At 31.7% G+C, this 22,969-nt stretch overlaps 1 long non-coding RNA gene across 50 annotated transcripts in view; it reads right to left on the reverse strand.

Annotated features, from left to right (window-relative positions):
• Positions 1-22,969, reverse strand: part of LOC127737456 (uncharacterized) — a 63,422-nt gene that overhangs the window by 9,548 nt on the left and 30,905 nt on the right. For 47 of the 50 annotated variants that reach the window (XR_007999552.1, XR_007999518.1, XR_007999512.1 and 44 more), the window contains 4 exons: positions 22,676-22,833; positions 21,582-21,739; positions 20,592-20,660; positions 18,550-19,891 (listed from right to left, as the gene is read on the reverse strand). This is a non-coding gene — a long non-coding RNA (uncharacterized LOC127737456). Of the gene's footprint in view, positions 1-15,307; positions 17,753-18,062; positions 18,219-18,549; positions 19,892-20,591; positions 20,661-21,132; positions 21,202-21,581; positions 21,740-22,675; positions 22,834-22,969 lie in introns of those variants that run through there. The other 3 variants (XR_007999516.1, XR_007999525.1, XR_007999524.1) reach the window with 3 other exon arrangements.

Here is a 22,969-nt window from a genome sequence, read left to right on the forward strand (position 1 = left end):
GTTACACCTCGTTTTATAGTAAGCTAAACCGCTGACTAATATTGACAAAATTGGGTGAGCCATCCAAACATACATAGTAGGTTACTGTGATTATAGTTGGGATTCAGCAGTCAAAACATTGTAAACATATATCATAGACATACAACACAACTTACTAAAACATTCAAACAAACATACACTTTTTAAATATAAGAAAGACGCCAACAAAAAAGGTGTAGTAAAAAGTGTGACAAAAAGGCTGAACTCTAAGGCAAATTTAAAAGGAGAAAGTCCATAAAACTGACAAAATCAAACGCCCTCAATCAACGAAACAAGTCTAATACAACACCCATATTCCTGACTTGGTACATGCATTTTTCAAAGAAAATGATGGGTTACACATCGTTTTATAGGAAGCTAAACCGCTGACATATATTGACAAAATTAGGTGAGCCATCCAAACATACATAGTAGGTTACTGTGATTATAGTTGGGATTCAGCAGTCAAAACATTGTAAACATATATCACAGACATACAACACAACTTACTAAAACATTCAAACAAACATACACTTTTAAAAATATAAGAAAGACGCCATCAAAAAAGGTGTAGTAAATAGTAAACATTCATCATAGATGACGAAACCAAAATTGTGTACGCCAGACGCGAGTTACGTCTACATCAGTGACGTAAATTTGACAATGACGTCACAAACAAACAAACAAATATTTGTCGTTGATACTACATACCGTGTATAGTGTATAGTCTACACTTTTTCGATAAAGTAAAAGTTTATTAAATAGACATACAATGGTAAACAAAATAGAAACAACACTGTAAAAAAACCCTAGTGTCCGAATTGCACATCAGGACTCACTAGCACTATGAATACCCAAATTTGAAGTCAAAAACCCAATTGCGGGATGCATAAATACCGAGTCATGTCAAATGTCATAGAAACGTAAAAGAACGAAAACAAATAACGGAAAAAACTAAATAAAAAGATACACAACTTTAGCACCTAGGATCTATAACTCAATACCATCTTGTATTATTTGTGAAGTAGATACTATTATATGACCTGTACATCAAGAGTGCTTGTACTAAAGTAGCTGTGTAGTTTGAAGTCGTCCATCTGTGGCAGTTTGAAGAAAAGGTGAAGAAAGAAGAAGATATAGTTGTAGTATCTTTAATATCAAGTATAATGGGATATGTGAGATGCATGCAATCACTGAAATTTGCTTTGTTTGAGTTGCAGAAAAGCATCAATATATATATATATATAACGTCTAGATATCAGTCAACGATCTTTCTTACGAGGGCGCTGGATCGTTACGCGTAACATTACCTGTACACAATAAATAAATATATAAACGTTTATTAACTGTACAAAACAACACCCATATTAAAAAAGGAAACAATAAATGCAAGTATCTATAAATATTTCGGATAACAAATATTCTTCATCAGTATGATTATGGTGAGGTAAAATGAATCATTTCAATCCATTCTGATTTAAATAACTTGAACTTTACCAAAAAACAATTAAAAACCGAACAACGCTTGTATAATTCTAAAATTCAAAAAAAGACGTAGGTTTAGTATTTACAACAGAGACTGAAAAGATATGCATCTAAAAAGAATTGCACCAGTTCATATCGCACATTACTATACAATTCTAAAACTTCACATGTGACGGAAGTTCAGTTATTACAACAGAGACTGCGTAGAAATACAATCTTAATGAATAGCCCTGACCGATTGGAACTGGTATACTCTGTAAATTTCAAATTTTGACGAAGATTAAGTAATTACACGGAGGCTGCATATAAATACATCCCAAATGAATAGCACCGTACGATTTAAACAAGTATTAATTCTAGAATTTCATAGTAGAAGAAGGTGAAGGAATTACAACAGAGACAGCGTGGTAATAAAACCCAAATAAATAACACTGCGCGATTAGAATTAAACCTTTTAATTGATCAAAATGTGTACAAACGTTTTTGTTTGTTTGATCCAGAATCTTTTCCGACTGATTCTTTCCTACCTAGACCAAGCACTGTTGTGGTATATGATTGTTATAGTCACAATGGTGTCCGTTCATGCGTTTGTAAAATTACCGTTCTGACTTACCAACATACTGTTTATCACAGGTACACTGTAGAACATCCTACTTTGTAAAGAATCACTCTGATTCAAACAAAAAATTCTCTGAATTTGACATTATCAAGATGCTTGATTTCTTGATTGACAACATATTTGTTACGTTTGGAGGACGTGTTTTTCAACAGACTGTCGGAATTCCAATGGGAACCAATTGTGCCCCTCTTCTTGCCGACTTGTTTCTTTATTATTATGAGGCTGACTTCATACAACGACTTCTAAGGAAGAAAGATAAAAAGTTAGCAATATACTTTAACTTTACGTTCCGCTATATAGATGATGTTCTCTCACTAAATAATACAAAATTTGGTGACTATGTTGAACGAATCTATCCCATCGAACTAGAAATAAAGGATACTACAGATACAGTTAAGTTTGCCTCATATCTTGACTTACATCTAGAAATTGACAATGAGGGTTGGTTAAAAACAAAATTTTACGACAAAAGAGATGATTTCAGCACTCCAATTGTGAACTTTCCATTTCTATGTAGCAACATTCCAGCAGCGCCTGCATACGGAGTATATATCTCCCAATTGATACGATATTCCCGGGCTTGTATTTCCTATCATGATTTCCTTGATAGAGGATTGCTGCATACAAGGAAGCTATCAAACCAAGAGTTCCAAATGGTGAAGTTGAAATCATCCCTTCGTAAGTTTTACGGACGCCATCACGAGTTGGTTGACCGTTATGGAATAACCGTTTCACAGATGATATCGGATATGTTCCTTATGTCGTAACTACAATACCCTTCCCTTTTCACGAATGTGACCTACCGAATTAGGCTATTTACCGGATTTGTAATAACATAAGCAACACGACGGGTGCCACATGTGGAGTAGGATCTGCTTACCCTTCCGGAGCACCTGAGATCACCCCCAGTTTTTGGTGGGGTTCGTGTTGCCTAGTCTTTAGTTTTCTATGGTGTGTCATCTGTACTATTATTTGTCTGTTTGTCTTTTTTTTTTTTGGCCATGGCGTTGTCAGTTTGTTTTCGATCTATGAGTTTGACTGTCCCTCTGGTATCTTTCGTCCCTCTTTTATACACAGCATTCGTAGTCTTGCAATTAACATTGCAAAATATGGTGTATGTCGTACCAGTGGAGTTACTGTTAAAAGTCTGGGTATTAAGTATTTGCTTGCAAATTATACGTCGTTTGTTCAAACACTTCTTGCAAGATCCCACTGACAAAGGATAGAAGAATTGAGAATTTGCTGTTCTAATTTGCCCATAAAGATTTCCAAACCTGAATGGGGTTATACTTTTAGGTGTCCCAATGCTATATGATCAATTATATATTTTTATGGGCAAATTAGATCAGCAAATTCTCAATTCTTCTCTTTTTCAACCTCTGCCTCGATAATGACATGAAGTGGGATAATACTGAACAGGAACTCAATATGTTCATTCAACATGGCAACGATGCCCATCCCACAATAAAATTTACTTATGAAATCTCTGACTCATAAATCACATATCTTGACACAGCTACGCAAACGAAGGATGGAATCATGTTTACAGATCTGTATTGCAAATCCACAGACAACATCAATATCTTTCTCCTTTGAGTTGTCATCCTAAACATTGCACCAAGAGATTTCCCCACAGTCAGACTATCCAAATAAAACGGATTTGCTCCACCAATGAAACTGCAAAAGGAGATTACGGTAACTTAACAATCGGGGCTACAGAGGAAAAGACATTGATAGAGGTTTTTCTCGAGCTAACAACATCATCCGAGATGAACTTTTACAATATACAGAGAAAAAGTTCAACAAAAGAATGTCGTTTGTGCTGACTTACCATCCCAAAATTGACAAGTTGTCACGCCTTATCTGCGAAAATTGGAAAGAAATCGAAACACATTCTAAACTATCCAAGATGTTCCCCGAGCCACCCGTACTGGGTTTCGGTAGGCACAAAAGCCTTAAAGACTTGCTGATGAAAACTGATTTATCCTCTAAATCAGGCCAATCGCTTATGAGCTCTTGCAACGGTTGTGGGAATAAACGATGTTTGACTTGCAAGCAAATACTGAATATCCAGACTGTTAACAGTCACTCCACTGGTACGGAATACACCATATTTCGCAATGTAAATTGCAAGACTACAAATACAGTGTGTCTTTTACAGTGTAAACGTGGTAAAGAGTATATTGGTGAGTCAGAACAGCTGTTTCACAAACGTATGAACGGCCATCGTAGTGACTATGACTGCAAGCCAAACCTTCCTCAAGGTCAACAATTAATATCCCCTTGACACACTAAGGCATATCTCAGTCGACTTACTATTACCATCATAGACAACATCACTGTGAAAATTCAGAAATGTACAGTAATGTTCAATATTAACTGGTACAATTTTTTGTAGATGAATATGTATGCAGTCTCTGTTGTAAATACTTAACCTATGTCATTTTTGAAATTTTAGAATTATATAAGCGTTGTTCAGTTTTTAATTATATATCGGGGGTAAAGGTTGTGTTAGTTAAATCAGAATAGATTTATATGATTCATTGTACATAATAATATTCAAACTGATGAAGGATATTTGTTTTTCAAATATTTATTGATACTTATATTTATTGTTTCCTTTTCTAATATTGGTGTTGTTTGTACAGTTTTTAGGCGTATATATACTTTATTTATTGTGTAGAAAATAGTTTCTAATAACGATCCAGCGCCCTCGTATAAAAAGATCGTTGACTTATATCTAGACCTTATATGACTGCATCCTACATTAATTTGTAAGATCCTCTACGATAGATAATTCAGTTGATCTGTAATATTCCATCTTCATGCCTTATATACCATGTACTGTGTTACGACGCTAGATAAAAACTGACGAGGAAAGGTAACACCCGGCCACCGAAAGGTTGATTTTTGTCGAGCCTAGGTGGTAGAGTGGTCAAGCGCGTCGGGCATAGTGCAAGGTGATTTGGTACCACGATATCTCAGTAGCATGAGTTCGACTCCCGGCCAGGGAAGAACAAAAAAAATTGCTTCCTCAAATCTACAGATCTAACATTGTTGGGCTGTGATTTAGACGAATTATGTATACAGAAATGTGTTTTCAGCCTTGTATCACCATCACTGGTGATCCGATGGATAAAATCTGTCATAGAGTTGTCACTGGTTCAGACGTACTTATATATAAACACATAAAGCTTTTTGTCGAAACACTATATCACTGAATTCAAGCTCAAATTAGACTGGTAGTAACATACGAGTTATACAAAGAAAACTCCATAATGATAATAAAATAAAAAAAAATAAATAAAAGTGCAAAGTTGGTCCAGTCGACACTAAAAATAAAAATAAAACCATTAGAAGTGACTTTTTTTTTTTTAAGAATTTATCAAAATACAAGAACAATGAAAAGAACACAGACCAGTATATTAACCTTCTATTAATATGAACATAAAAAATATCTTTTGATTCTGCATGTCCTCTAATGTAGATCCATGCATATGCACCAGGCAAATATATCAACCTCCCTGCATATACACTATATATATGTATATTACCAGTCAGGAACCTCTTAGTGTATGTTACATGTTTATACTGTATATACAATTCAATTAAAAAAACTATTCTGTTATCATTTTCATGAAATTAATTATTTTTCATTAAAAAGATATATTCATTAAACTGTTAAGCTTGGAAATAATATAATTATTTTATATTAGTGTAATAGACATGGTTGAGCAACATTAACTTATAAATTGAAACAATGCACTAAAAAGGAAATATAGACATTAATGCGTGTGGAATGCGTAATTTTTCTTTTTGGGATCAATTTTTGTCTGTCAGCAGTGCCATTCATGCGTCCGTAATCATTATCGCAAGAATCCGGATTTCGGTCATAGCGGGTCCGCTTCCGATGAAATCCCGACTCCGATCCGTAGTTCTTCAAAAATATACCCAATAATTTAAATGTCGGAGAAAACTTTACAAAAATAAACGATGTTTGATACGCTTTTTGGAAAGGAATATGACGTTTTTAATGCAATACATGGATTACAAATTTACTTCAGGCTAATTTCATCAAGTTCAAATGAAGTAATAACTTATTTAACCGAAAGTTAGAATGATTTGATGTACTCTCTCGTGTAACAAGTACCGGCGAAAGTGGTTTTAAACAAATTGTTTTTATGAAAAAACATGCCACCAGCTTAAAAAATCCATGCTTTAACCTCTTTTTTGAAGTCATAAATCGTTTATGCCTTTAATTTATTTACATTGAAATTGCTGTTTCATCGACTTGGTAAAAATTAAATATTACCGATAACAAAGGCGGGTATCGTAAACCACAGATATTATTTTTGTTCTGAGGATTTCGTAACAGTCGGCGGGAAAAATAAAAATAAAAGTAAAAAGCACTTCTTTTATTTCTATTCTGAAATCGGGAAATTGGAGTCGGCGGATCTCGTTAAACAGATAATAAAAAAAGTCTGGCCTAATAGTAACAAATTTGAGACTTTTCCAACATTTGCCAGTTCTTATTTGTTAATATCTACTCAAATAACAATGTTCTTACCTATATGTCTTATTTGTATCAGAGATTGTTCATTGAATATACATATAGCGGTCAAATTATCAATTATAATTGAGAATTTTGTCCCCCTCCCCCCCTTTTTTCTGCATGTTGGAAAAGGAGTGTGTTTTGGTAATAACCATACTTTTATATAAAGCATGAATCAACAAGGGCAATTTATGCATCTCCAAGCTAGACAACTTGCTAAACTGGTTGAAAATTGCATTTCAAGTGAGATTTTGGAATTCTTATATAAGTATATACCAATTTTCTTAGAAATAATTGATACACTAAGACACCCAACAAAACATGAAAACTCATTAGATGATTTGACCAAAAGCTATATTTTTACTATAATCCAGTCAAATATACACTATTCTAGGATAAAAACTGGTTTATGATATAAAATGTAATATATACTATTGAGTATATAAATTAACTATAAGAAAATATTTAAATTTAATTATAAATTTCACAAAACATAATGTATTCACATTGAAACAAGGATTTTGAATTTTTAGATTTTTTATTTACAGGCTTTGAAATTTATAGCAAGTATAGAAAAAATAAATTCAAAAAATTGTTGCGTTTTCATTTGGTTTGCATTTTATTTTGCTCCTTTATTTTTGCTTTACTTGTTTGACTAGCTTGATTTGATATATAGCATTTTATGCCTTTTTTTTGCTTTTCTAGTTATGCGTTCTTTATATGTTGAGTAAATGCATGCTTTAGCTTACCATATTAATATATATACAGTTATTATATGTTATAATGTGCTTTATTTGCTTTTTTCCATTCTGCATTTTTCTTTCTGCTTTTTATATTTGTATGAAAAATGCATGCTTTAACTTATTTCATAGATAGCACAATGTATATAAATTTAAAAGATCTTGATGTGTATATATACAATTGGATGATGGTCGGTGTGCTTTTTTATACCTTAAAGACTCTACATTTCTTGAAAATATAAATTTGGATTGAAATAAAACATGTACATTTTGTACATTCAATACTCACAAAGGGATAGAAATTTATATCTTTAGGTGAGCTTTAATAAATGAATATTTAGTTTTTGATCTCATTTATATTTAATTAGTAAATTGTGTATGCTTACCTAAATCTAGAGATGCAAAGTGACACTTCTCATGTTGTAGTTATGTGATATAAACATGAGACAAACTTGACCAGATCAGATCAGAAAGCACAAAACAATGGACATTTTGTGGTAAGGTGCTTCTTGAGTGATCTCTTCTCTTTTGTCGAAATAATTATTTTCGTTATTTTATGTATAAATCTAATTCATTAACTATAAGTTTGTAAGAAAATGGTGTTTAAATATTGAGATGTACATGTAGTACAGATTATTATGCAGATCTGTACAAAACTTAGTCTGGCCTTAATTTTATTAAAAAATAAAACTTTGAGTTATCTCCCCTAGAACAAAAATGTAAATCTGCATTAAGATGAGAAATATCTTAGTTTCATATTATATGTTCTAAATGTGTTTCATTTTCTTTTGTTTTGGTTAATTTATGTATACATTTTTATTATAAAACATGGATTTCTGGTATTTGGCACATATATGATATATTTTTCAGGAAGTAAAAAATTATGAAAGCTGTCCTGATGTCTTACATGAACTATTTTTTCTTTGGTTTTACAAATATCATACTTCACAGTTGTAGAACAATTATCATGATGGAGGGAAACATATTAAAATAATGTTCTACAATTGTCAAGGACTTCATATGAGGGAAAAGCAGGAACATATTTATGATTATCTTCATTCAAAAGATTTAAACATATATTGTCTCCAAAGACACACACTTTATAGAACAAGATGAAGTTTTGATTAAAAATCAATGGAAAGGTCATTGCGTTTTTAATTCATTTGCTTTAAATAAACGAGAAGTTGCTATTCTGTTTAAAAATAATTTTGATTATAAAATACACAAAGTTAAAAAAGATGGGGATGGCAATCTTGTGGGATTGGATCTTAAAATTGAAGACAAGAGATTTACTCTGATAAATGTTTATGGGCCCAATGTTGATACTCCCTGCTTCTAAACCAGGTTCAACCCACCATTTTTTTTCTTAAAATGTCCTGTACCAAGTCAGGAAAATGGCCATGGTTATATAATAGTTCGTTTCTGTGTGTGTTACATTTTAATGTTGTGTTTCTGTTGTGTCGTAGTTTTCCTCTTATGTTTGATGTGTTTCCCTCACTTTCAGTTTGTAACCCAGATTTGTTTTTTTCTCAATCGATTTAGGAATTTCGAAAAGCGGTATACTACTGTTGCCTTTATTTAGAGAAATATACCCTCATCTTAAACGATTTACATGGAGAAGGAAAAACCCTATTAAACAATCTAGAATAGATATCTTTTTGATTTTTAAAAGCCTTATAGATGACATTTGTGAAGTAAACATTGGTAATAGCTACAGGTCAGATCATTCACCAATAATTTTGACTTTAAAAATTAATGCTTTTATAAAAGGCAGAGGCCTCTGGAAGTTTAATTACTCTCTCCTTCAAGATCCTGAATATGTAAAACTAATAAAACAACAAATTACTAACACAGTTGAGCAATATGCAGTGCCAGTGCATAGAGGGGATGCTTTACATGGATATAGGAAGATGTGGTATGAGTGTCAATGAGATAACTCTCCATCCAAGTAACAATTTATAAAAGTAAACCATTATAGGTCAAGGTACTGCCTTCAACACGGAGCATTGGCTCACACCGAACAGCAAGCTATAAAGGGCCCCAAAAAATTACTAGTGTAAAACCATTCAAACGGAAAAACCAACTGTCTAATCTATATAAAAACGAGAAACGAGAAACACGTATGAACTACATAAACAGACGACAACTACTGTAATCAGATTCATGACTTAGGACAGGGGCAAACATTTGCAGCGGGATTAAACGTTTTAATGGTACCAAACCTTCTCCCTTTTGTGAAACAATAGTATAACATCACAACATAGAAAAACACACTATAAAATATCAATTGGAAGGCTTAACTCAATCTAAAAACGTAAATTAACGCACAATGAACGAATAAATTTGATCTGTGACACCTGAATGCAAATACACAGTTAATAAAAAATTACAAGGGATAGATATTTAAAGTCAAAAGTAAATAAACAGGTTTAAACAAAGTTAAAGTATGATATCACTGTGAAATGTCAATTAATTTTTAGAAAATTATCACTTTTGAAGAAACCTGCGTCATATTATTCACAGGTAAATGAAAATAATTTTGATGTTAAGTATACTTCTTCTTCTGTGTGTATAAAATCTTCCGTTTAGGAATACCAAGAAATTTCTTTTATATCAATAAAACTAATCTAACACTTGGTACATATGGGGTGAATATCAACAATAATACTATACAATTAGTGCTAGATAAAACTTACTGTACAGGTCCAAGAACAGCATCTAAGGAAAAATTAAATAATTTTGAAGTTCAAAGTACGAAGAAGTGAAAATTTGTAGTAATACCAGATAATCAAAGCTGGTATATAGACAAGATCCATGTTAACATTAAAGAACAAAAAAACATTACAAATAGTATCAACAGGTCAAATTAAAAAGAAAGTACGATTTGAGAGTACTCGCAGTTACTGACAGCTAGTTAAAAGCCAAAACAATTAATAATAAAAAAGCATGCATCAGAGACTAAAATCAACTAAAATACATCCCAGGGATTTAGTATTTTAACGTCATGAACAGTCAAAGAAGACATGACTTGTGCAATGCCAAAAATAGATGTATCGACAGGTAGTAGGATAGTTAGGAGTGACTTCTTTATAGATAAAAATGAACGTGTGTGTGTCTCTATACATCCCGTTTGAAAAGAAAATACAAATTTAGTTATGTTTTAATTTGCTAATGACAAAATCGATATAAGTGCAAATTTAAACTATATTCAGAGATCTAATTACAACATTGGTACGCTAACCCTTACTAATAAGTTTGTTTAAAGGTTCGATGAGTTTACACGGATCACATAATGATTTCCGCGCTTCAAATACAATATTACCATAAAATTTAGGATGTGAAATACCATTTTTAATAAGTTTTCTACAGGTAAAGCCAAATTTACTAATCAAATCTTTGTATCTATGAAAGAATTTAGTAAAAGTTTTAAGTAATTTATGGTAACGAAATCCCTGACTTAATAATTTACCAGTGATGCATTGATTACGTTCGTTAAAATCTATGACATCACTACACACACGGGCATACCGAACGAGTTGGGATATATAAACACCGTATGATGGAGCCAAAGGCACATCGCCGTCTAAAAAAGAAAAATTAACAATAGGGAATGAAAAATCGTCTTTTTTGTCGTAAATTTTGGTATGGAGTGTCCCTTGAGAAATTGAAATGTCTAAATCTAGAAAAGGACAACTGCTGCTGTTTATGTAAGTTTTAGTTAAAGTAAGTTCTTTTGGGTAAATTTCGGTAGTATATTTAGAGAACTCTGGATTATTTAACGAAAAAAAATCATCCAGATAACGGTAGGTATTGTTGAATGTATCAACAAAATGTAACAATGATGTGTCTCTACTAAGTTTAGTCATAAACCGAGATTCGTAGCAATACAGGAATAAATCTGCTATTAAAGGGGCTCAGTTAGTGCCCATAGGAATACCTACTACCTGACGATACACTTTATCGCCGAAACGTACATATATGTTATCTAGGAGAACATTTAAAGCTTCAATCATATCCTCACATTCCAGTAAGTGTATCTAGCATACTTTCCTTTTTCGTCACAGAAAAAGGCTTTAAACGAGTTACAGCAAATAAATTTACAATGAGATTTTTCGAAAGACCATTTTATTAAATATGAAAATTTTTTCATTATTAGATTGTGTGGAAGTGTTGTGTAGAGAGTACAAAAATCATTACTGTCAACAGAACCAAAAGGACCATCAAAAGCATGTATTTTATCTAAAACCTCTAAAGAATTTTTAACACTCCAAAAATAATTAATATCATTATTTTCATAAGCTTTATTACAAAAGTTAATAACCAGTTCTTTGATAGTAGTAAGGGAGGTAGTAAGAAGCACTGATATATTAGAAGTAGAACACTTACTAGATGCGTAGATGAAACGGAATTTAAATGGTTTTTTGTGTAATTTCGGTAACCAGTACATGGTAGGGACTTTCAAATGTTCGGAAGAGGCTTTAAGCTGGGTAGTGGCAGTGATATGCTTGTTCACGATTTGACTCTCAGTGGTGCGTATGGACCTGAATGTAGAGGAATTAATAATTTCGTTTTGAAGAACTTAAGTGTATTATATGCGTCATACCACCACTACATTATTGGCTGCCTTGTCTGCCGGTACGAACACAAACCGCTCTGCGAGTACTTGGAGTTTATTTTTTATTCTAGAAATGGGGATATCATGGACCCTATTATTAATTTCAGAATTGTTTTCAAAATGAGATATTCGAATATTAACAGTATTCATAATTTTATTTAAATAACTGTCTAAAGAATTTTTAACCGATTTTTCACGTTTGCACCAATTTTTACAGTAGGCAGACATAGCGTCTTTAATGACCTGACGACACTGTTTCCAATCTATTATAGATGGAGGACGGTATTTCGGTCCTTTCTTTGGAAAAGTTTTGACCTCACGGTCTTCGACGATGTTGATGTCTCCTGTAATAACATGACCATAGGGACCATATCTAAAACTAGATGTTTCACAGTCTCAAGTAGAAGGAACATTATTTTCTATATTTACGTCGGATGTAACTGACGTATAATTAAAAATCAAACTTCTGCTCGGTTTTTTATAAGAATACGAAATAATGGGTGGTTCTATATTATAAAAATATGGAGGTATTTGGCTATAGACGGGAGAGTCATTGAATATGCTAGATAAGTTAATAAAATCAATACCTTTATTTATATATTTTAATTTAAGAAAATGTCGTTTATGATTTTCAGGTTTATCGATACTAGGAAACAGCCTGTGCTGACAACAGGCTGTAATAATACGGGTGTATTCATAAAACGGGCTGAAAAATGAAATTTTATCACACTCCAGAAAAATAGCATATAATTTACTTATTGGTATCTGACCCAGTTTGCATAATACTTGATGTTTGCCATTATTTTTCATTATAGATAACAGGTCAGCAAGTGTATAATTTATACGATTTTTAATATGTTGATTACGGTTTTTGCGTTTACCATGAGACCTATTATTTCTAAGTCATTTACCAACAATATTAATGACATCGATAGAAGTTTTTGATATGTTTTCCTGTCTTGATATTTTGTCATTGAGACCGAGAGGATAAGCTGTTTGAAGTCTTTTTATCCAAAATAATTCGCGAACTTCACGTGATTTTTCAAATTGCTTGTGTGATTCTCCTGGTTGTTTTTGAACGGTTTCGAGGGGTTGGTATTGATAATTTAGATATCCAATTTGCAATTAATGACCAATTATTTTTGGAGACCCTTCTCATTGAGATTAGAGGTATGACTATTTCATACTCAACATTTATAAAAAGAGAAAGGATAAAACAGGAAATCCAGCTGACTGATGAGATACAAAAACTAGAAAAAAAGGTAAGCACAGAGGACAATCTTGATGAAATAGAAGCCAAAAAATGTCAACTTAGAATTTTAAGACAGAAAAAGGGTTAAAGGTCAATATGTTAGGTCAAGAACTCAATGGATTGAAGAAGGAGGGAGGCCAACTAATTTCTTTTGTAATTTAGAAACACAAAATTTTGTCAATAAAACTATTAAAAGACTAGTAATCGATGAAAATACTGTAGTAGAAAATCAAATAGAAATCTTAAAACAATCACAAATATTTTATGATAAACTTTACAAAAGACAAGAATGTCTTAAAAAAGTACATTTATCAAGGGAATTACCATTTTTGACATCTAAATTAAAAGATAACGAAAAAGAATCCTTAGAAGGTAACATTTCCTTTACTGAATTAACTCAAGCTTTAATGAGGATGAAAAATAATAAAAGTCCTGGGTCAGACGGTTTTACTGCAGGATATAAGAAAGTATTTTGGATAGACATTGGAAAGTTTGTCTTGAGGTCAATAAATTATGCATATCAAATAGGGGGGATGTCTGTCACACAGAGGGAGGGAGTTATCACATGTATTCCAAAAGAAGGCAAGTCAAAACAGTTTATAAAGAATTGGCGTCCAATTACACTTTTGAACACATATAAACTAGCTTCTAGTTATACATCTGAGAGGATAAAGTCAGTTCTAAACAAAATTACTGACTCTGATCAAACAGGCTTTATCCCGAGTAGATTTATTGGGGGGGGGGGGGGGGGGGAACTGTAGACTTATATATGATATTTTACACTTTACAGAAGAAAATGATATTCCTGGTATATTATAACTTATTGATCTTGAAAAGGCCTTTGACTCTATATCATGGGCATTTCTCTTTGAAACACTTAAGTATTTTTTTTTGTAGATAACATTATGAGCTGGATAAAATCATTTTACAATGACATTACATCTACTGTCACCTAGAATTGTTGTCTGTCAGACCTTTTCCGTGTGGAGAGAGGCTGTAGACAAGTGGATCCTTTGTCTCCTTACATGTTCTTGCTATGTGCAGAAATATTAGGCATTTTAGTAAGAAATAGTGATGAGATAAAGGGTATTACGATAGATGATTCAGAGTATATCTTGTCTCAATATGCAGACGACACATCACTTATTTTAGATGGATCGCCTTCCTCACTGGATACATTCCTCCGTATATTACAATTCTATGCTGAGATATCAGGACTTAAAATTAATTTAGACAAAACAAACGTGATATTGATAGGTAGTAAAAGACAGTCAAAACAAAATATGTGTAAAGTGGGGACTGAAAGAGGGACGAAAGATACCAGAGGGACGAAAGATACCAGAGGGACAGTCAAACTCATAGATCAAAAACAAACTGACAACGCAATGGCCAAAAATTAAAAGACAAACAGACAAATAATAGTACAGATGACACAACATAGAAAACAAAAGACTAAGCAACACGAACCCCACCAAAAACTGGGGGTGATCTCAGGTGCTCCGGAATGGTAAGCAGATCCTGCTCCACATGTGGCACCCGTCGTGTTGCTTTTGTTATTACAAATCCGGTAAATAGTCTGATTCGGAAAAGGGAGGGTTTTGTAGTTACGACAGAAGGAACATATCCGATATCATTTGTGAAACGGTTATTCCATAACGTTCAACCAACTCGAGATGGCGTCCGTAAAATTTACGAAGGGATGACTTCAACTTCACCATTTGGAACTCTTGGATTAATAGCTTCCTTGTGAGCAGCAATCCTCTATCAAGGAAATCATGATAGGAAACACAAGCCCGGGAATATCGTATCAATTAGGAGATATATACTCTGTATGCAGGCGCTGCTGGAATGTTGAAGTGGGGTTCCAGTACATTCAAATTATTGAGTATCACTTTCTGTGTTGATTTGGATAGAATGTTAAACCTAAATTATGCTCTTCGAATACAGAAATGGAAAATATTTTTACAAAAATGGTCAAAACAGTCACTTACCCCGTTTGGTAAAATAACAATTATAAAGTCTCTAATTATATCAAAATTTAATCATCTGTTCCTGTCCATCCCAGGTCCAGATTATAATATTATACGTCAACTTAATAGTAAAATTTATTCATTCATTTGAGATGATAAGACTGGCAAGATAAAGCGGGATCTTCTATGTCAAGAATACTATAGAGGGGACCTAAAAATGAGAAATTTGAGAAATTTTATACAAGGGTTAAAACTTACTTGGGTTAGAAAATTATTACAGTCAAAATCTAAATGGATACAATTATTAACCTCCACACAAAATATAAATATTACAGAGTTGGCTTATTTTGGAATCATTAAAATATCAAAAAACTAATTTTGGGATGAAGCTTTTAATGCCTGGAAAATATGTCAACACTCAGACGTCCTTGTCATTTTGGGGAAGTCATTTCGGCATCTATATGAAATAATGAGCATATTAAAATTGATAATGTTAGCGTTTACTATAAATTTGGGCACATCATGGAGTATGGACTGTAAATGACCTGTTAGATAAACATGGAAATATAGTAACATATACAAATTTTGAAAGAATCGATAATTTCAAACCCATGTTTCTACAGTTTTATGGGCTTAAACTAGCACAAAAAAAGTGGTTACAAGCCATTGGAATCAACACTGAAAGAGAGAAAAAACAACAAGGCTTAGCAATTATACCTATTAATAATAATATTTTCTACAAGTCAGAAAAGGGTTCAAAGGACATGTATACTATTTCAAACCAAGGTACTATACCTCTAGATTTTGAAGTAGAAAAAAAAAATTGGACGGTATTCTCAATAAGGTTGTAGATAATTGGAAAAAATACACTTTTGTGTTACCAAGGTTTCAAAAAACACGAAGTCATGTTGGTTTCAATATAGAATTATTCATTATATTTTGGGTACAAACGCTCTACTCTTGAAAATGAACCTTGTAAACTGTAATTTATGTACATTTTGCAAGGAAGAGCCAGAATCTATAGAACATTTACTTTGGGGTTGTCATATTGTAGCCGACAGTTGGCAAAATCTGAATTCTTGGATTTTCGTTATAGTGCATATCGAAATACCACTGAATATGGATGTTGTCATTCTTGGCCTCTATGAAAATTATCAATTGAATTTTATCAAAAACAAAGTAATTTTACTGACCAAGTACTTCATTTACAGATCTAAGATGCAAGATGTAAAACCTCATATAAAAGGACATCAAAATTACATTAAAGAAAACTTGATCTTAGAAAAACACATTTCCTCAAAATATTTGAGTGTTGAAGAACACAACTTGTATTGGAACCCCTGGGCTAAGGTCACTGATTAAATTTTAATGGTGTAAATCCATAAACATATGTGTATATCTTATGTGTATATGTATATTTGAAAGTATATGTATACTGCTATATGATATGCATGTACATATATGTTCTTGCACTACTATTACTACTATCATTAAATTAATGAAAATGCTATCATACTTAATCCATAGATTTGATACTGTTATACCATAGTATAAAATTGAGAAAAGAAATTGGGGATGTGTCAAAGAGACAACAACCCAACCAAAAGGCAGAAAACAGGTACTTCTGATCTGAACAACAGGGCAATTATGCCTTCCTTTTGAAATTTTATACATTTTTTTTATTAATCAAAAGAAAGTTTCAACAAGGGTTGTACGTTGATACCAAGTCCCTAAGCTTTCATTTGATAACACAATTACCCAATGATTTAACTTGTTGATAAAGTTACAGCTGTGCGTAGGAACTATTTTGTTTAAAATTGTACTACTTTCTTGTATGTCCTTTCTGACCGGGACCGAATTGATGGTTCTATACCTACAACAGCACAAAACTTGCTATATTGATTTCTGCTTTACTTAATTTCCTTCTATTAACAATTTCTAGCATAGAAAAACACATAAAGCTTTTGTCGAAACACTATAACACTGAATTTAAGCTCAAGTTAGACTGGTAGTAACATACGAGTTATACAAAGGAAACTCCATATGGAAAATAATAGTGATCAATATGAAACTTTTCCAACATTTGCCGGTTCTTATTTGTTAATATCTACTCAAATAACGATGTTCTTTCCTATATGCCTTATTTGTAACAAAGATTGTTCATTAAATATAAATATAGCGGTCTAAACATAAATTATAATTGAGAATTTTGTCCGCACATTTTTCTGCATATTGGAAAATGAGTGTGTTTTGGTAAAAATCATACTTTATATAAAACATCGATCAACAAGGGCAATTTATGCATCTCCCAGCTAGATTGTCATGTAATGGAGTATGCTTTTCTAAAATTTGAATTTCACATGCTGTTCAGTAATATTTATAAAACCCCATTGCTTTCTATGTTAAATTCTGCAATTTCAAGCATTAATAGTTACTCTGTCTTAAGTTCAAATAGAGTGGCACTCAATCCATGTCAAAACTATACCTTATCCTGACTTGTGCTGAAAAATTTAACATACCTTTAGTTGCATATAAGAGCTTTTTATTGTAAAAAGAGTATCTTATATATTTTTTTCATTACGATTTGTTTTGAAAAAAACAACATCTACGAATTTGGTTATATTACCTCGAATGTGTTAAATTATTGCAAAAACTTGAAGTTTACATTTTTGATGTTCATTGGCAAAACTTCTTGCTAGAAGCGCCAATGAATTTTTCATCAAATTTTTATTTTCGACGTTTATTGAGAGTTTCCTCTATTGACCAATAATGTTTCGTCAATATTTACAACGAATATAATTCAAAACTCACAATGCAGGTATATAAGGTAGAACATGTGTACAAGTGTTTGTCTTGATCTTTATGTTTACATATAATCTAACTGTAACTCGGAAGCATCTGTTAAAAAAGTCGCCGAAATTTTTGCTTCTGATGTTGTTAGTATATTAGACGGGTCTAAAGATTTTCCTGGAATTAATGATAAAATCTTGTCAATAATTGTGATTTGCTTATGCAAGCTATCACTTTTTATTGTAAAAAGAGTATACTATATATTTTTTTTCATTCAGATTTTTTGCAAAAATAATCAATAACTAAGAATGCAGTTATATTTGACCGAATGTGTTAACAACTTATTGTCTGAAATATCAAGTTAACATTTTAATGTTAATTGGAAACACATTTTCATAAAAGCGCTCATCCATTTTTCATAATATTTGGTCAATATTTTCGACGTTTATTGGGGTTTTCCTCGCAATAGAAAACTTGTTTGTTTTCGAAATTGCTTTTGCGTGTCATATGTTATACGTGACCACTTATTTTTCGTCAATATTTTCGACGAATATAATTCACAACTCACAATGCTGGTATATAAGGTAGAATATGTGTACAGTTGTTTGTCTTGATCTTTATGTTGACATATAATCTAACGATAACTTGGAAGCATCTGTTGAAAAAGTCGGACAACAATTTCTGCGTCAAATTTTGTGAGTATATTCGACGAGTTTGAAGAGTTTACTGGAATTATTAATAAAAAATGGTCAATAATTGTATATTGCTCAACCAAGTATCAATTTATAATAGAAAAAAGTATACTATATATTATTTTCATTGAAATTTATTGCAAAAAAAATCACTAACTAAGAATGCAGTTATATTTGCCCGAATATGTTTGCAATTTATTGTCTGAAATATCAAGTTAACATTTTAATGTTCATTGGAAATACCTTTTCATAAAAGCGCTGATCCATTGTTTGTAAATTTTGTCATTAGTTTCGATTTTTTTTAGACTTTCCTCGCCATAGAAAAACGTTCTTTTATTCGAAATTGATTATGCATGTGATTGTTTTACGTGACCACTCATTTTAGGTCAATATTGTCAACAAAGATAATTTACACCTCGAAACGCAGTTATATAACGTAGAATATTTGTACAGTTGATTATCTTGATCTTGATGTTTCCATTTTTCCTAACGGTCATTCGCATATACCTGTTAAAAAAAGTCGCCGAAATTTTTGTCTCTGGTTTTGTTTGTATATTCGACGAGTTTGAAGATTTTTCTGAAATTAAGGATAAAAACTCATCTATACTTGTGCTTTGCTTTTATGCAGGCCATCACTATTTATTGTCAAAATTGTATACTTTATATTTTTTCATTAAGATTTGTTATGAAAAAATCAACAACTAAGAATTTCGTTATATTAGCTCGAATGTGTTTACAAATTATTGTCTAAATCTTAAAGTTTACAGTTCTGATTTACATTGGCAAAACATTTTGCTAGAAGCGCTGATAAATTTTTCATCAAATTTTGCCAATATTTTCGACGTTTATTGAGACTTTCTCGTAATAGAAAAATTTGTTTGTATTCGAAATTGCTTTTGCATGTGATTTGTTTTATGTGACCACTAATTTTCCGTCAATATTTTCAACAAAAATAAATCAAAACTCATAATGCAGGTATATAAGGTAGAATACAGTCCTTGGATGGTGTAAACTTCCCACTAACACCATACACCATTACACCATTCACCATACACCATTACACCATACACCCTGTGCCATTACACCATTCACCATACACCATTACACCATACACCCTGTGCCATTACACCATGCACGTTACACCTTTGCACCATACACCTTAAACATTACACCATAATGCAATTTAATTTCAAAGAAAGCGTGCAACTACAAAATTATTTATTTATTTAAAAAAACGAATTTTGATCACAATAGTACAGTTGTTTGTCTTAATCTTTATGTTTACATATAATTTAACGGTAGCTCTGAAGCATCTGTTAAAAAAGTCGGACAACAATTTCTGCGTCAAATTTTGTGAGTATATTCGACGAGTTTGATGAGTCTACTGGAATTAATAATAAAAAATGGTCAATAATTGTAAATTGCTCAAGCAAGCATCAATTGATAATAGAAAAAAGTATACTATATATTATTTTCATTGAGATTTATTGCAAAACTGATCACTAACTAAGAATGCGGTTATATTTGCCCGAATATGTTTACAACTTATTGTCTGAAATATCAAGTTAACATTTTAATGTTCATTAGAAACAACTTTTCATAAAAGCGCTGATCCACTGTTGTAAATTTTATCACTAGTTTCGAATTATTTTTAGACTTTCCTCGCCATAGATAAACGTTCTTTTATTCGAAATTGCTTATGCATGTGACTGTTTTACGTGACCACTTATTTTAGGTCAACATTTTCAACAAAGATAATTTACACCTCACAACGCAGTTATATTAGTTGGAATATTTGTACAGTTGATTATCTTGATCTTGATGTTTCCATTTTGTTCTAACGGTCATTCGCATATACCTGTTTAAAAAGTCGCCGAAATTATTGTCTCTGATTTTGTTCGTATATTCGACGAGTTTGAAGATTTTCCTGGAATTAATGATAAAAACACTTCAATAATTGTGTTTTGCTTATGCAAGCCATCACTGTTTATCGTAAAACTTGTATACTATATATTGTTTTCATTACGATTTGTTTTGAAAAAATCGACAACTAAGAATTTAGTTGTACATGTATGAGCTTGAATTATTGTCTGAAACTTAAGTTTACATTTTTGAGGTTCATTGGCAAAACCTTTTGCTAGAAGTGCTGATTAATTTTTCATCAAATTTTGTCAATATTTTTGACGTTTATTAAGACTTTCCTCGCAATAGAAAAACTTGTTTGTATTCGAAATTGCTTATGCATGTGATTGTTTTACGTGACCACTTATTTTAGGTCAACATTTTCAACAAAGATAATTTACACCTCACAACGCAGTTATATTAGGTAGAATATTTGTACAGTTGATTATCTTGATCTTGATGTTTCCATTTATTTTCTAACGGTCACTCGGATATACCTGTTAAAAAAGTCGCCGAAACTTTTGTTTCTGATTTTGTTCGTATATTCGACGAGTTTGAAGATTTTCCTGGAATTAATGATAAAAACTCGTCAATAATTGTGTTTGGCTTATGCAAGCCATCACTGTTTATTGTAAAACTTGTATACTATATATTATTTTCATTAAGATTTGTTTTGAAAAAATCAACAACTAAGAATTTGGTTATATCAGCTTGAATTATTGTCTGAAACTTAAAGTTTACATTTTTGAGGTTCATTGGCAAAACCTTTTGCTAGATGTGTGTGATCAATTTTTCATCAAATTTTGTCAATATTTTCGACGTTTATTGAGACTTTCCTCGCAATAGAAAAACTTGTTTGTATTCGAAATTGCTTTTGCATGTGATTTGTTTTACGTGACCACTAGTTTTTCGTTAATATTTTCAACAAAAATAATTCACAACTCACAATGCTGGTATATAAGGCAGAATATGTGTACAGTTGTTTGTCTAGATCTTTATGTTTACATACAATCTAATGGTAACTCGGAAGCTTCTTTTAAAAAAGTCGGACAACAACTTCTGCGTCAAATTTTATGAGTATATTCGACGAGTTTGAAGAGTCTACTGGAATTGATAATAAAAATGGTCAATAATTGTATATTCCTCAAGCAAGCATCAATTGATAACAGAAAAAGAGTATATTATATATTATTTTCATTGAGATTTATTGCAAAACTAATCACTAACTAAGAATGCAGTTATATTAGCCCGAATATGTTTACAACTTATTGTCTGAAATATCAAGTTAACATTTTAATGTTCATTGGAAACACCTTTTCATAAAAGCGCTGATCCATTAATTGTAAATTTTGTCACTAGTTTCGATTTTTTTTTAGACTTTCCTCGCCATAGAAAAACGTTCTTTTTTTCGAAATTGCTTATGGATGTGATTGTTTTACGTGACCACTCATTTTAGGTCAACATTTTCAACAAAGATAATTTACACCTCACAACGCAGTTATATTAGGTAGAATATTTGTACAGTTGATTATCTTGATCTTGATGTTTCCATTTTTTTCTAACGGTCATTCGCATATACCTGTTTTCAAAGTCGCCGAAATTATTGTCTCTGATTTTGTTCGTATATTCGACGAGTTTGAAGATTTTCCTGGAATTAATGATAAAAACTCGTCAAGAATTGTGTTTTGCTTATGCAAGCCAGCACTGTTTATTGTAAAACTTGTATACTATATATTGTTTTCATTAAGATTTGTTTTGAAAAAATCAACAACTAAGAATTTGGTTATATCAGCTTGAATTTGTTTATAAATTATTGTCTGAAACTTAAAGTTTACATTTTTGAGGTTTATTGGCAAAACCTTTTGTTAGAAGTGCTGATTAAATTTTCATCAAATTTTGTCAATATTTTCGACGTTTATTGAGACTTTCCTCGCAATAGAAAAACTTGTTTGTATTCGAAATTGTTTTTGCATGTGATTTGTTTAACGTGACCACTAATTGTTCGTCAATATTTGCAACAACAAAAAATTCACAACTCACAATGCTGGTATATAAGGTAGAATATGTGTACAGTTGTTTGTCTTGATCTTTATGTTTGCATAAAATCTAATGGTAAATCGGAAGCATCTTTTAAAAAAGTCGAACAACAATTTCTGCGTCAAATTTTGTGAGTATATTCCACGAGTTTGAAGAGTCTACTGGAATTAATAATAAAAAATGGTCAATAATTGTATATTGCTCAAGCAAGCATCAATTGATAATAGAAAAAAAATTATACTAAATATTATTTTCATTAAGATTTATTGCAAATCTAATCACTAACTAAGAATGCAG

This window comes from Mytilus californianus, unplaced genomic scaffold, assembly GCF_021869535.1.
Source record: "Mytilus californianus isolate M0D057914Y unplaced genomic scaffold, xbMytCali1.0.p SCAF_4, whole genome shotgun sequence".
In the NCBI taxonomy this organism is placed as follows: Eukaryota; Metazoa; Mollusca; class Bivalvia; order Mytilida; family Mytilidae; genus Mytilus; species Mytilus californianus.